We start from the raw sequence: 12635 nt of genomic DNA on the forward strand, positions 1-12635 counted from the left end.
TAGCCTCACCTCCCAGGTGAGCTGTTCCCTTCACTGACTCTCCTCTTTCCAGCCCTGCCCTTGGCAAAGCCTCTCTGCTATGTGCAACTGATTTTCTCACAGACCAAAAGAGATCACAGGCTGCAAACAACCCATTTGCTGCATAATGTGGATTGGCTGCTGGTAAATCACAGCACCAGAGAAGTCACTGGGAAGAGATGGTATTTTAACAGTGAGATTCTCCCAGGCATGGAAGAACTCTGGTGGGTATGTGCTAGATACTGGATGCATTTTTAACCTGACCATTTTTTACAGGCAAGAGCAATGAATCTCTGGTTTCTGATGAAAGGAGAACTTCACAGTGCTCTCCCTCTGTCTCAGCAGCAAGATCCATGGCAGCAAGAACCCTCAGAGGGATGCAGGCATCCAGAAGTGATAGTTAACTGATGGAGATGAAACATATGGGTGCTGAAATGAAGTGCTCATCTGTTCTAAAAATCAACAGAACATAGCTCTGTGATATTTGCATGGGGAATAATTAGCTCCTCTTGTTATTAGATTTTGGAGCTGACACCCTATTGGTCCAACAGAGCTACCCCACTTCTGGATGCCGTGGCTGGCTGCATCGCAGACTGACACAGGGAGGTTGGTACCACAACCATAAAGATGGAGGGACTTTTCAAGGCAAGATTTTGCTTCAGTAAGGGAATTCAAGCCATGACCTAGACCCACCTGCAGGGCTTGCATGTGGTCACTCAGTTATCTGAAGCAGCAAATAGAACTTGAACTTTCATATACCCAGCAGTTGCCTGTATGCTGTGGGGAAACATGACACATACACAAGTATACACATGCACAACTCTACTCAAGACTAGGACATTTAATTGAATCCTAGAAACCCCAACAAGTGGTTTGATTTCAGTTTATAGACAATAGAAAGACACTGATGTGTATTTCACAAAAATATCTAAACCACTTTGCAGTGACACCTGCAACTTGCAACCCAGTGCCTACATAATCTCAAGAGACAAAAGCAATGTATTTTCCAGGGTGCCTGACTTTGTTTCACCTTTGCTTTGCTTTTCCTACCATGCTCTTACTAAAGACTCCACAGTCAGTGATATGCTGAACAACTGGAGTTCAGCTGAATTATAAATGGTTTATTTTTGCTCTTGCAGCAGATGGATAAAATGTGTAACAAGCTGCAGACAAGTTTAGGCGGGCAACGATTTTACAAACTCACCAGAGGATCAAAGGGGGCTGAGCTGTGTTACAGGCTTGCTGTTCCCCAGAAGCTTTCTCCATTAATTAGGAGACACTGCTCTAACAGCATGTTTATGATGTATTTCACAACGTGGCCTTTTCAACATAACGGATTTTTACTTTTGATTTCTCTAGCAGTTTTGAATTGCATTAGAAGAAAAAAAAAATAAAAGAACTGAGAAAAGCAGAAAATGTGTGGGAAATATAAAAAAAAATCCATTTCTTTTTGAAAGTATTCATCAAACAAGAGAGAGAGAAAAAGCAGTTTAGCAAATTTACTTCAAGTTCCATCTTCTAAAACCACCCATAAGAATTTTCACACCAAATCACATGCTAAACTCAAAGTAGTTAGGGGGTTTTTTTCCTCTCCTGGAAAATCAGATAGCTAAAAGGATCAATGTTAAGCCTCTCAGAGAAACCATCATAACCTTTACTACAATCTATATTCCCTTGTCTTGATAAGATCATTATTCCTGAGTAGCATTCCATTGAGATGTGCAATTACTATATTACTAAAAAAAGTAGACTATTACCAGAATTTCAGACACGACCACAATGCAGTTTGTAATATTATCAAAGTGTCTTTCAATCTTCTTGATAGGTAGGTTCCTAAAAATGTGCCATCAGTTGTGCATTTCTTAATATTTCCCTTATTCAAGCTGTTGCAGAGTGTAGGCACAAACTTCCTTTTCTTCACTCATTTTTCGTGTGGCCCTTGGAAGTTTTCTACCAAACTCCTCCCTTACAGGCAGAACACAGGTTGAAAATGGGTTATATCCACGAGCAGGAGTTTTATTTGTGTGAATGTTGAAGAAGAGCAGTGTGACTGACCCAGCATGAAGTTGTGCCCCAAGTTCAGGGGGAAAGCCTAAAACAAGGTGTGAATCTAAGCTGATGCCCGGAACATCAAGGATCTGTGCTAAAGGTAAGGCCACTGCTGTTCACAGAAGGGGGAAATAAGGAAGGCTTGGAGAGGCAAGAGTTTTTAGCTACTGAAAACTGTAATGAGCCTGATCCTCCTGTCAGACTAGAAACCAATTAAAATACACATATAAAATAGCAGAGGGTAGATTAGAAATATATTCAGATGAAGGCAGGCAGCAGCAGCACTGGGCCAAGAAATCCTCTATCCTGGTTCTGGGAACAATCTGGACTCTTTGCTCCTCTTGCAGTTGCCAGAATTGTATCTAACAAGATGCTTGCAAAGCCCTTGCACTCTCACCAAACATTACTATGATGAAAATGTATTTCCAGCTGAAATTGTCACAGTGCCAAGCCCAGCCTGTGCTCTTGAAACTGTTCAGAGGGTTGGAGCTTCTTGCAGAAGTGTTATGGGGGAAGTTCACAGACAGTGCCCAAGGTTCACATCAGCTGTGAGCATCACTACTGACCAAACTTCCCTAAGGGAAAAACAAAACAGAAATACAGAACATCTGGTACCTTTTTGGCCTATTTTGTGCTATAAAAATGCTATTTATGTGGTTAAATTTAACACACACAAAAAAAGAGAAGACAGAGGCACTTTCCAAGTGATTATGTGCTCTGTGATAATAGTTTTCAGCTGGTGAATCAGAAACTCCAGTAGACTGAAGGAAAATCTAATGGTTTATGCCAATAAATTAGACACATCTCATTGGAAACATTCACGGGTTACAAATCAACACAGCAATAAACCCACTGCTGCAGAGCACTGGTCCTGCAAGCCCCAGAATGGTGAAGAGAAAACAAAGATGAGCTCAGGCAGACAGCAATGTACCCGGCTGCACGGGCTCAGCCCACGCACAGGAAGCCTGCAGACTTATTTCTCACTCCCAAATCATCTCATGTCTTTGCAGGCAGCTCGCTTAGTGATGCTGTGCCAAATTAGTTGTAAAAATTGATGCCCAAATGACAAAAGTGGTTTTGATCAGGATATTTAGCCCCACGTTGTCTCCTACTTTCTTTTCATTCCTTTGTTCCTGCTCTCCTTTTGTCAATAACAATGGCAAAATTTTACTGATCTTCACAGGTTCAGTGGGATGGAGAGAAGTTGAAAAAGATAGAAGAAAAAAAGGAATTATGCAAATGTGACATTTATCGTTCAAAATTGTGGAGCTTTTTTCTAAAACCCAAGTCTCTCCATCATACAGAGTATATGATGATAAATTCAAGCAAAAAAAAAACTGTTTCTGGAAGACCAGGATTCAAGTTGTGCTCAGAAGCTCCAACAGTGGTGGGGCCGAGGAGCTGATGGTGATTTCCTATGCTGACCTCTTCATAGCTCTGTTTTGCCTAGATTGTAAGAGCTACTGAAATCAGAGGTGTTCATCTCGTGTCAGTCCAGGGCACCCAGAAAGCAGAGGATCTGTGAATGCACAGATAAATATTATTGCCACCAAAATATTAATACAAAACGTGGGGGAATTTCAGCAGAGAGAAAATGGCAACACCTCCCTGGCCACAATATTTGGTTTAGATATTTAGGTGAGCCAGATTCTGACTTGGCACTGGTGTTAAATCCAGAGTCACTCCACCGAATGCAGTCACATCCTTCAAATCAAAATAAAGCCCTTTGCAGTTAAAGAGCTACTTGTCACCAGAGGCACAAAAAAGCCCCTAACTGTTCCATGCCAAATGGTTGTACAAAAAGCAGCAATGAATAACCTCATTTATACTTCTCCAGCCGAGGGTTACACAAAGGGCATAAAGAAATTCACAAATCATTGGAGTATTAGAAAAGTGGTGTTAGTAGTGGCAACTGTGCTCTTCCAGGCTGAAAGACCGAGAAACATCTGTAATTACTGGATTAGGGGAATGAAAGAAGAAACCTGCAGTCAGAAATTACAGCAAGTTCTGTAATTGAGCTGCTGCCATTTCCTGGCTTGTGTGAAGACAGAATAGCCAAAAGGAAATCACAAGTTCAAAGGGCTGGAAAAACACCAATTTACACCACCACTCCAACCCACCCACCTGTGCTGTCAAGCTGCTCCCTAGAGCAGATCCCATAGACTCCACCCTGCCTGCAACTGTGCTACCCAGTTTGCAGCAAGTGAACAAACCAGGGTCAATCAGAGCAATTACTTGCATGGAAATTAGCAGTGGGAGAGCATATCTAGCTGTTTAACAAAATGAAGTTATTTTAGAAACATCTAGAGGAGCCACCCAGTTCCTGTTACTCCTTCCCCCACGCACACACTCCATCCTTACAGAGCCTGTGGGAATTGCTCTGTGTGGACCACCAAGAGCAGTGCAGGCAGTGCTGTTTGGGAGACAAAAACACAGCGGATGATTCTTCGTGATCCACCTTTGTGTGCACACGTGGCTGAGTCTGTACTTTCCATCTCCTCTCACTTCTAAGTCAACCACCAGTCCAGCCACAAATGCTGGGAGGCTGAGGGGTCACCAGGAAAACCAGACCTAAACTCAAAGGATTTAAAGGAATTTGGAGCCACAGATCTGAGCAGGCAGTTGTCCCTACTGACTTAGGGACTGCTCCCTCAGCTACTCTAATCCTTCATTTGATTCAGCTTGTTGCCAGCCAGGCTCTCCAACACCTAGGGCATCAGCAGCAGCAATCACACTGTCCCATGGCCACTCACTCTTCCTATGTGCATCTGTTGAAGTAGTTGAGAGAAAAAACATTTTAGAAGAGCAGCTTCGTGTGGGCACTGAGAAGCTTTCCTTTCACAACCTTCTCTCCTTCCTGCCACAGGTTGGTCAAGGAATATGAGCTACATACCTCATCTGGGTGACAGAAACAACCTCAGACTCGCTCTCAATCTGCCCTTGCTGGTGACAGTGGAGCTACGGGGCACTCAGCATCAGAGTTAAAAGGACCAATCACAGCTGTATTTCTTTGGAGAAGTACACCCCTGGGTTTTCCACAACTTTGGGAGGAAGCCAGACTGGTGCTGTCACGCTCGCCCACGTTTCTTATTTCTGAAGATGAATCTCTGCCTGTGCTGCATGTGACAGTCCCACTCACTGCATGTGACGGGTCCCCAGGGCCCGCCTGGGCCCAGGGCAGTGCTGACAATAAAAGGCAGCACCCAGGCAGCACTGCTAACATTCCAGCCCTGGGTGAGTGTGAGAGGTGTTGATGCTTTCCTTAAAGCCTCAGCTAAGGGAGATGAGTGGTTTATATAAGAACTGCATCTCCATTTATTTATTTTAAGTGTGCAGCTAGCCCTGGAGGCTGGAACAGTGGCTGCGCTGAACAGCTTGAGAACATGAACTGAAAGTGCTCTTGAGGCTGATAAAACAGAAGGAAAAATGAAAAAAAAAAAATCTTCCTTCAAACCTCATCATATTTATGCTGTTTTCACACATTAAGAATACATCTTTAACAAGTGTTCAAGGCAAGGCACAACTGGAATATTTTCATATAAAGCACAGTGTACTAGGCTACAATTTCTTTCCCAGTCTCAGGTGACATCATTATGAAAAGATTGATGTGTAGAACAGAGGACCCTTCACTCTCCTGAGCCACAGCACTGAAGCTATGGTTGGTTACAGCTCTCTACACAAAGGTTTGCCCAGTGTTGCCACAAGTACCTGTGAAATTCACTTCACCCACGAGCTTTTGAAGTAAAGGGCTCCCCAACTCTATAAACACCATGTGTAGGAACATCACCACATCCTCTTGGTCCCAAAATTCACACTGTAGACACCAAACCCTCACAGCATCAAAAGGTCTCACATGAGATCTCACTGACTTCTCTCAAGCCTCTGCTCAAGTGAGGCTCCTCCTTCCTTGTGTGGAGAGATGATTCAAGGGGCAATTTCCCATACACACTCTCCCAGTGCCTGGAAGACCACCAGTGCTGTGAAAAGCCACTCCAGCTGACTCTAAAGGCATGGCAGTTAATCTTTCCCTCACTAAGGAGTTCTGCACATGACCTATATAAATGCTCTACATCACTCTGGAAAGACCAGGACAGCTTCATGCCACCACCTCTTCCTTCTGCACATGCTTGGGCATAGGCAGGCAAGCCTGATACGCTCTGTGCCACCTTCCTACCAGGTATGTGCTTACCAGCTTCTCTACCTTTGCAGCCTGCTCTGAGCTCTCCCCTGAAGTGCCAAGTGCATCCTAAATACAGGCTGGCTGTGTCCAGATAAACTCCAGCCCTCCCAGTGAAGGGACTCCTGCAACTGAGTGAGAAGAAACCAGGGCAGCACATCCCTGCTCCAGAGATTGACTCATCAGCAAGATCAATGAACCAGTCAAGAACAGGATTCATAGAAGTCTAAAGTACCAAAAATCTGCTATTAATTTTGTCCCAGTAATTAAGAGTCTTTGTCCTGAAGCCTCCTAAAAGGTTTTCAATGAAATCTTCATTTTCACAATGATCTTTTCCTTATCTTTCTCCCTCCATGGAGACACAAACTGTGCAATTAAAATTAGATCAGGAACAAACCAGCCAGATGTATCCTAGAGCGATTTTGATGGGAGCACCTATTTCATTCTGTCACTTGCCTTGTTCTGGGGTGAAGCTCTACACAGGAAAGCAAAAACAACAACAAAAATATGCTCTGACATTTTACAGTACATTTTCTTAATGTCACTCTGCACACCTGAAAAGTAGACAGATTTCCTCGTGTTTCTCTACCAACTCTCTTCTTCATTGGTGGATAACTCAAAACTCAGCTGGATCCAGGGCAAGAGGGGTAGCTCATGCAGTGAACTCATACATCCTTTCCCTGGCCACAGCCTTCATTCACTTGTGCTGTTGCATGTGGGAGTTCATCCTACAGCAGATGTCACAGTCATGCAAAATGCCTTCTCTCCTATTTAGATAGATATGGTCTAAGCACTCGTAATTCCAGACGTGGAGAATCTAAAATCTTCCCACAATTTGAGAATTTAGAACTGGGAAGAGCAACCATTACTGGGGCTGCATGTTAAAGAAGACCAGAGTCCTTGGAATCAGGACCTCCTTGCAATATACACAGCTCAGAAGAAAAGGATTGAAAAGAGGAAAAGTGAATGCTAACCAATGAACTGCATGTTGCAAATGCTCCCCCATCCTGCTCCTTCCTACCCACCAAAGCCATATTCCAAATTTGAAGCAAACTCTTGCTTGTCAACACTCTTCTTGGGAGAGCTCCCTCATGGTGCTGGAAACAGCCTTCCCTGGCTTCCCTGCCCAAGCTCAGCCTCCAGGTTTCTACATTCGCCATATGACACACTGAGTTAGCCCAGGGTTTAATATATTCCCTCATGCTGCTGTCCTTTAAAAGCCTTGGCATTTCCTACACACAGATTCCATATTGACTTTACAAGTACCAAGACACCACGGTGGAATTTAAACTAAATATAGAGGTGATATTTTTAAATAACTCTCAGCTCCAACTCGCCAAGCCGATTTTATTTGAAGGAAAAGGCAGACTCCAGCTTTAGGCTTCCATTGTAATTAATGATTACAACACATTCCTCTGCCGTATCAGATTTAGCACCTCATTAAGGTACGTGGTATTTTTCTTGCATGGCACAGCTGTAGTTAAAGTTGACTTAGTGTTTCCATTATAAGCCCATGTTTTCAAAGGTTTATCACTCAGACACATGAGATTTAGTCTGAAATGAAAATTGCCATCGAGAGTGTCAGCTGGGAAGCAATTTCTTGTCCTTCAAAACCTGAAAGCAACAAACACCAAAAAAAAAAAAAAGCAAGCCACTCTGTTTATTAATAATTCACATTTTAAAAAGCATTGCAAATACATGTTTACATGATAGCCTGTGACAGCTCCATAGAATGTCAACACCCACACGTTCCTGGGAGATGTGTCATCTTAAAATCCGAAATAAAAGCCTCATTTTTACACCACTTGATGGGAGGCGAAGAGAAGGGGGAAAAGACTTAAAAGTAATATTGATGAAGGAAACTTATAAAAAAAACCCCATAGTCTTTGTTTAGAAACACAGAAGTTAGGCCTTTCAGTCGAGAGGGGTGTGGGTGGGAATCATTTCAAGTACCATTTGTACTTGTACCTTTTTGGTGCCTGTCCCTGGCTTACTAATGAATTTAGCAAGATTTAGTCCCATTGAGTTCCTACCACAGATGGCATCCAAGCCTTCAATTGTCCATGAGTCCTGGAGTCTCAAAGTACGACCAGATCATGTCCTCAGCCACACTGAGGCACAAGGCAAAATGAACAACAAAGCAACTTTGCATGAGCTCTATGTTTTGGGATTGTGTTCTTCTGCCATTAGATTTAAGACAGAATCATTGAGAAGCAGATCTTTCAGTTGAGAGGCTTCTGGGGCCTCTTCTTGGCTGACGGTCTCAGTGATTATACACTTCTGAGGTGCAAATTTACAAACAAATACAGGAAGAAATTACCAAATTCCCAGTGACCACCATTACCAGAATGGAGGTTATTGCCCAAAACTCTACTGTTTTCCACACAAACAACCTGAGAAACAGCAAGTGGGTCTGTGTCTCTCCTCCCAGCAATCAAAGCCTCCAGAAGGCTCTGTAGATCAAAGGCAGTGTAATACTGTGACACTCACCAAGGTTTTCATGAGCTCTGGACTTTTCTTCACAGTGATTTCTTCACCCTTGTTCCAGGCATTGGAGTCCACCTCTCTCTTCTTGTTGATGAAGTGAAAGAGGACTGCAGGGAGGATAATGAAGGGTCCAGCTGCAGACAAAAATCCAGCAGTGTCAGGACTAAGAACAGAAATTCAAAAAATAAATCATCGGCACAACCAGGACAAACTGCCTAGGGAAAGATGTGGGTTAAGCACAGCTGCATCCATGGCTCTGTTTTCCCATCCTCTCCACAGAAGAAATGGAACTGAAATCCAGCACAATTTGGGCTTGTATATAACATCCATTTAACACATCGATCTGGTCTGCTAAGGATGTACATCACACAGACTTGGTTCCAATGAAGGTCTTCATTTCTGTCACAGGATGAATCCCAACACAGGAAAGACACCAAATGGTTTTAATAAAGTTTTGTAGGACTGCAGAATTCCTCCAGCACCAAGAGAGGCACTCTCCATCTGTACTACAATAAGGATCCAAGAAAGTGTAGCTGGTCATTAAGGCCCCAACACCTTCTTTGCAATTTATGTATTTTATTTGAAACAATCACATTACACATAATGGTACTCACTAACTTAATTACATTTACTAAGAACAGGTTAATGTATTAGCCTATGATCCTCATTCAACAGCTACTTCACCCTTAAGTAAGGAGTATATTACTGTACCACATAATTATCATTATTTTCTGGGGGAAAAAAAAAAATCAGCCTCCAGCTCAGGTAATTCAGTTTAGCTCCTTGGGTGTCAGGTTTGGCCACAGGTGATGAGCACAGTGGTTTGCAGTAGCAGATGTCCCAGCCCTGTACATCAACATCCCTATGTCAAACTGTAAAGAAACAGCCTGGTTTCAATTTATCATGTTCTGCCTGTACCACTGCGTCTGCAACAAACCACAGGCGCCAGCAAAAGGCTTTTAAAGCCATTTCACCTCCCTCACACATATCAAAATGCCAAAACAAAGGACAAACACTACATACATCACTTGATGCGGGTGGCAAGGGCACACATGTCAAAAACTTTCAGTGTCATCTACAAAAAAAATTGGTTTGGTATTCTGGTAACTACTTCACCAAGAAGGGGTGAAGTTCAGCTGCTCAGTTCCAGTCAAAGACCCCATAAAATATGAAACATCAGCAGCCTCAATGGCACATCAGGGATGCCTGGGATTACAAAACTGCAGCTCACAGATGAGATGAGCAGGATGAAAGGATGCAAACAGAGCACTGCCTGTGGAAAATCCAACAGGAAATTTGTAAGACTTGACTCAGCAAAAGACTTGGGTAGAAGAGCTATACTGTCCCCAGTTACAGCCTTGATAGTATGCACTGTATGACTGCTACCAAGCAGATTTTAAAAACTTAAATTAATACAAGCCAACATGTCTCAACTGGAAGCAAAAATCACCAATGCATAGCAGCAGCCCACATGCAAAACAAATGAGTGGTTGGGACTGAACCCAGAGGAGCATGTGTTACACAGACTCTGGAGGTGGCTCTGACCTTCCTCATCCCAGCCTGAGGAAGAAACAGAAATATGCACTGAATCACAGCAACTGAAATGAAAACAAGGTGAAGTCTACACTTCCCTTGCTCTATTCTGCACGGGCACAGACAATTCACAGAACCACAGAATAGTTTGGGTTGGAAGGCACTTTAAAGACCATCTAGTTCTAATCGTTCTGATATGAACAGAGACACCTTCCCCTGGGATGTTCAGAGCCCCATCCAACATCTCCTTGTGCCTGCCAGCACTGCCACAATTTGGTGCCACAATTTCCCTAGATAATTTGGCCAGCACATCTCAGACCCATTTTCCCCTCACACCTCAACCCAGGGAGCAGGGCTGGGGATGTGAGAGTGGCTGAGTGAGACATCGACTCTGGCTATTTTCAGCTGCTGAAGTCACCATTAAATGGCTGTTGGAGCCAAGGATAAATCAAAGGAGATGAGTATAAATCAAAGTAGCCATAACCCCAGAATATACATAAAAGCCTGGCTGCATCCCATCCTGGACTTGCCCTGTTCTTGAGCATAAAGTAGGAAAAAGGATAATGCTCTACCTTTATATATAAAACACATGGTATCACCACATCTCAGCACACAAGAGAATGTGTGCAGCAAGGACACCAATGTTAACATTTATTTTATTTCATAAATATCTCAGGGAGACAAGGGTTTCCCCTTCTCAGGGTACAAGCAAGCCATTAGTATTTTTTAATATAAATTATTCAACACATGCTCTGAAATGCTACACAAGCCCCAGCTAGGGAAAATCCTCAAAGTGCCCCTTTTGCCCAACAGACCTTCAAGTACCTTGCAAAACCACAGAAGAAAAAGCAGATCTTTGACTAGAGAGGCATCCTGAATGAAAGCTGGAGACAAATGATCACCTGCTATATATTTGCTCTAAAGTAACTCAGACTGGCACAACAGCTTTATTGCCCTTCTAATTCTTGTTTCCTGGTCAGATAGAGAGGAACAAGAAAGTAGTAGCTCAGTGACATAGGACTTGGGACAACTCTTCTGGCTTCCCCTGCTGCCTGGGGCAAAAATATAAAAGGCACCACCTATCAGAGCTCACCAAAGGTCCAGCATCAACTTCTAGGAGGAAGTTTTCAAAGCCAATTACTAAAAACCGTCCACACAGAGGGAGAGTTTTTGGGAAAACGACAAAAAGGGACTCAACTCCCTTCAATATGGACATCAAGCAGCCCTCCTATCCCTCCTAAAGACAGTCTGTCCAAATGCAAGGAGGTGACTGGGACTTGTACAGCACAAGGCAACACATGAATCCTGTCCCATGGCTTTATGCACAGATTTCCTCTTTTCTCAACCACAATATTCGTGCCAGATACCAGAAGTTTGTGCCTCAATGTCTATGAGGGAGGGCTGCACCTGAGCACTGCCTCACACACTGCAGCTGGCTCCAGCTGGAAGCTCAAATCCCTCTGGAGAGGGGGCAGGCTGGCAATTTACTTCTCCATCATCAAGAGGAAAACATCCTGCACCTGCTTACAGTCCTGATCATACCTCCCATCTCTCTTCCCAACCCTCAGCTGAAGAGCTTTCTCTGCAGATTTGAAACTCCAAACTAAGGCTGTGCCTAGGAAACGTCTGTAAAACTGATTTGGAGTACAGTTGTGGCTTGTGGTGACTGTCTGGGCATGAGAGATGCTGAGGAGGAAAAGCAGCAGAAATGCAGACATCCCTTGTGCTGCAGCATTGCTGGAATGTGTCACGTTGTTGGAATTTTCACAGGTAAAATGTCCATCCTCACACCAATGGATGACAGACTGTGCCTGAAGTGAGAAAATGTGACATAGTAAGGCATTCAGCTCTTGTGCTTTGGGACATAAACATTCAGCCAGAATCCTCCCCCATTTACCCATTTTTAAGCCAAGAAATGAATGCCATAGACACCTTTGTGCAATGCCACAGTGGGTCCATTCATTCTGCTGCTCTGGTTGAGAGCACAAAGCAAGAAATGGTGTTTGTGCTCCTGGCAGGTTGAGGTCACACACTCCTTGCCCACTGCTCAAGAACAAACCAGAAGTGCAGTGTGAAGGGCCCCGAGGTAGAAAAGAGATCAGAAATGGAGGTGAGGTCAACAGAAGAAATCTGAGAGAGGACATAGGGAGCACAAGGAATTATAATGCTGTTCCTGCTCCAGCCTTTCCTCAAAGGCACATCCACACTACAAGATGACTTCATGGAGAGTCTGTCTAGAAGAACAAGAGAGAAGTGCTGGCCACAGTGTTACATGCATGGTATCCAAATGGGTTTTGGGCTTGTAGCTGGTTTCATAGCAATCCTACTACCAGACCTGGCCCCTCCTGATGGACCAGGACCTGGAGAATAA

The 12635-nt window shown here is 43.7% G+C and overlaps 1 protein-coding gene across 13 annotated transcripts in view; it reads right to left on the reverse strand.

Annotated features, from left to right (window-relative positions):
• Positions 1 to 12635, reverse strand: part of SYT16 (synaptotagmin 16) — a 127224-nt gene that overhangs the window by 66586 nt on the left and 48003 nt on the right. For 9 of the 13 annotated variants that reach the window (XM_030275156.4, XM_041716337.2, XM_072930512.1 and 6 more), the window contains one exon: positions 8735 to 8865. The exons of the other annotated variants lie outside the window; for them this stretch is intronic. The gene's annotated coding sequence lies outside the window, so the exon portion shown is untranslated. The remainder of the gene's footprint in view (positions 1 to 8734; positions 8866 to 12635) is intronic. 13 annotated transcript variants of the gene reach the window in all.

Source organism: Taeniopygia guttata, chromosome 5, assembly GCF_048771995.1.
Source record: "Taeniopygia guttata chromosome 5, bTaeGut7.mat, whole genome shotgun sequence".
Classification (NCBI taxonomy): Eukaryota; Metazoa; Chordata; class Aves; order Passeriformes; family Estrildidae; genus Taeniopygia; species Taeniopygia guttata.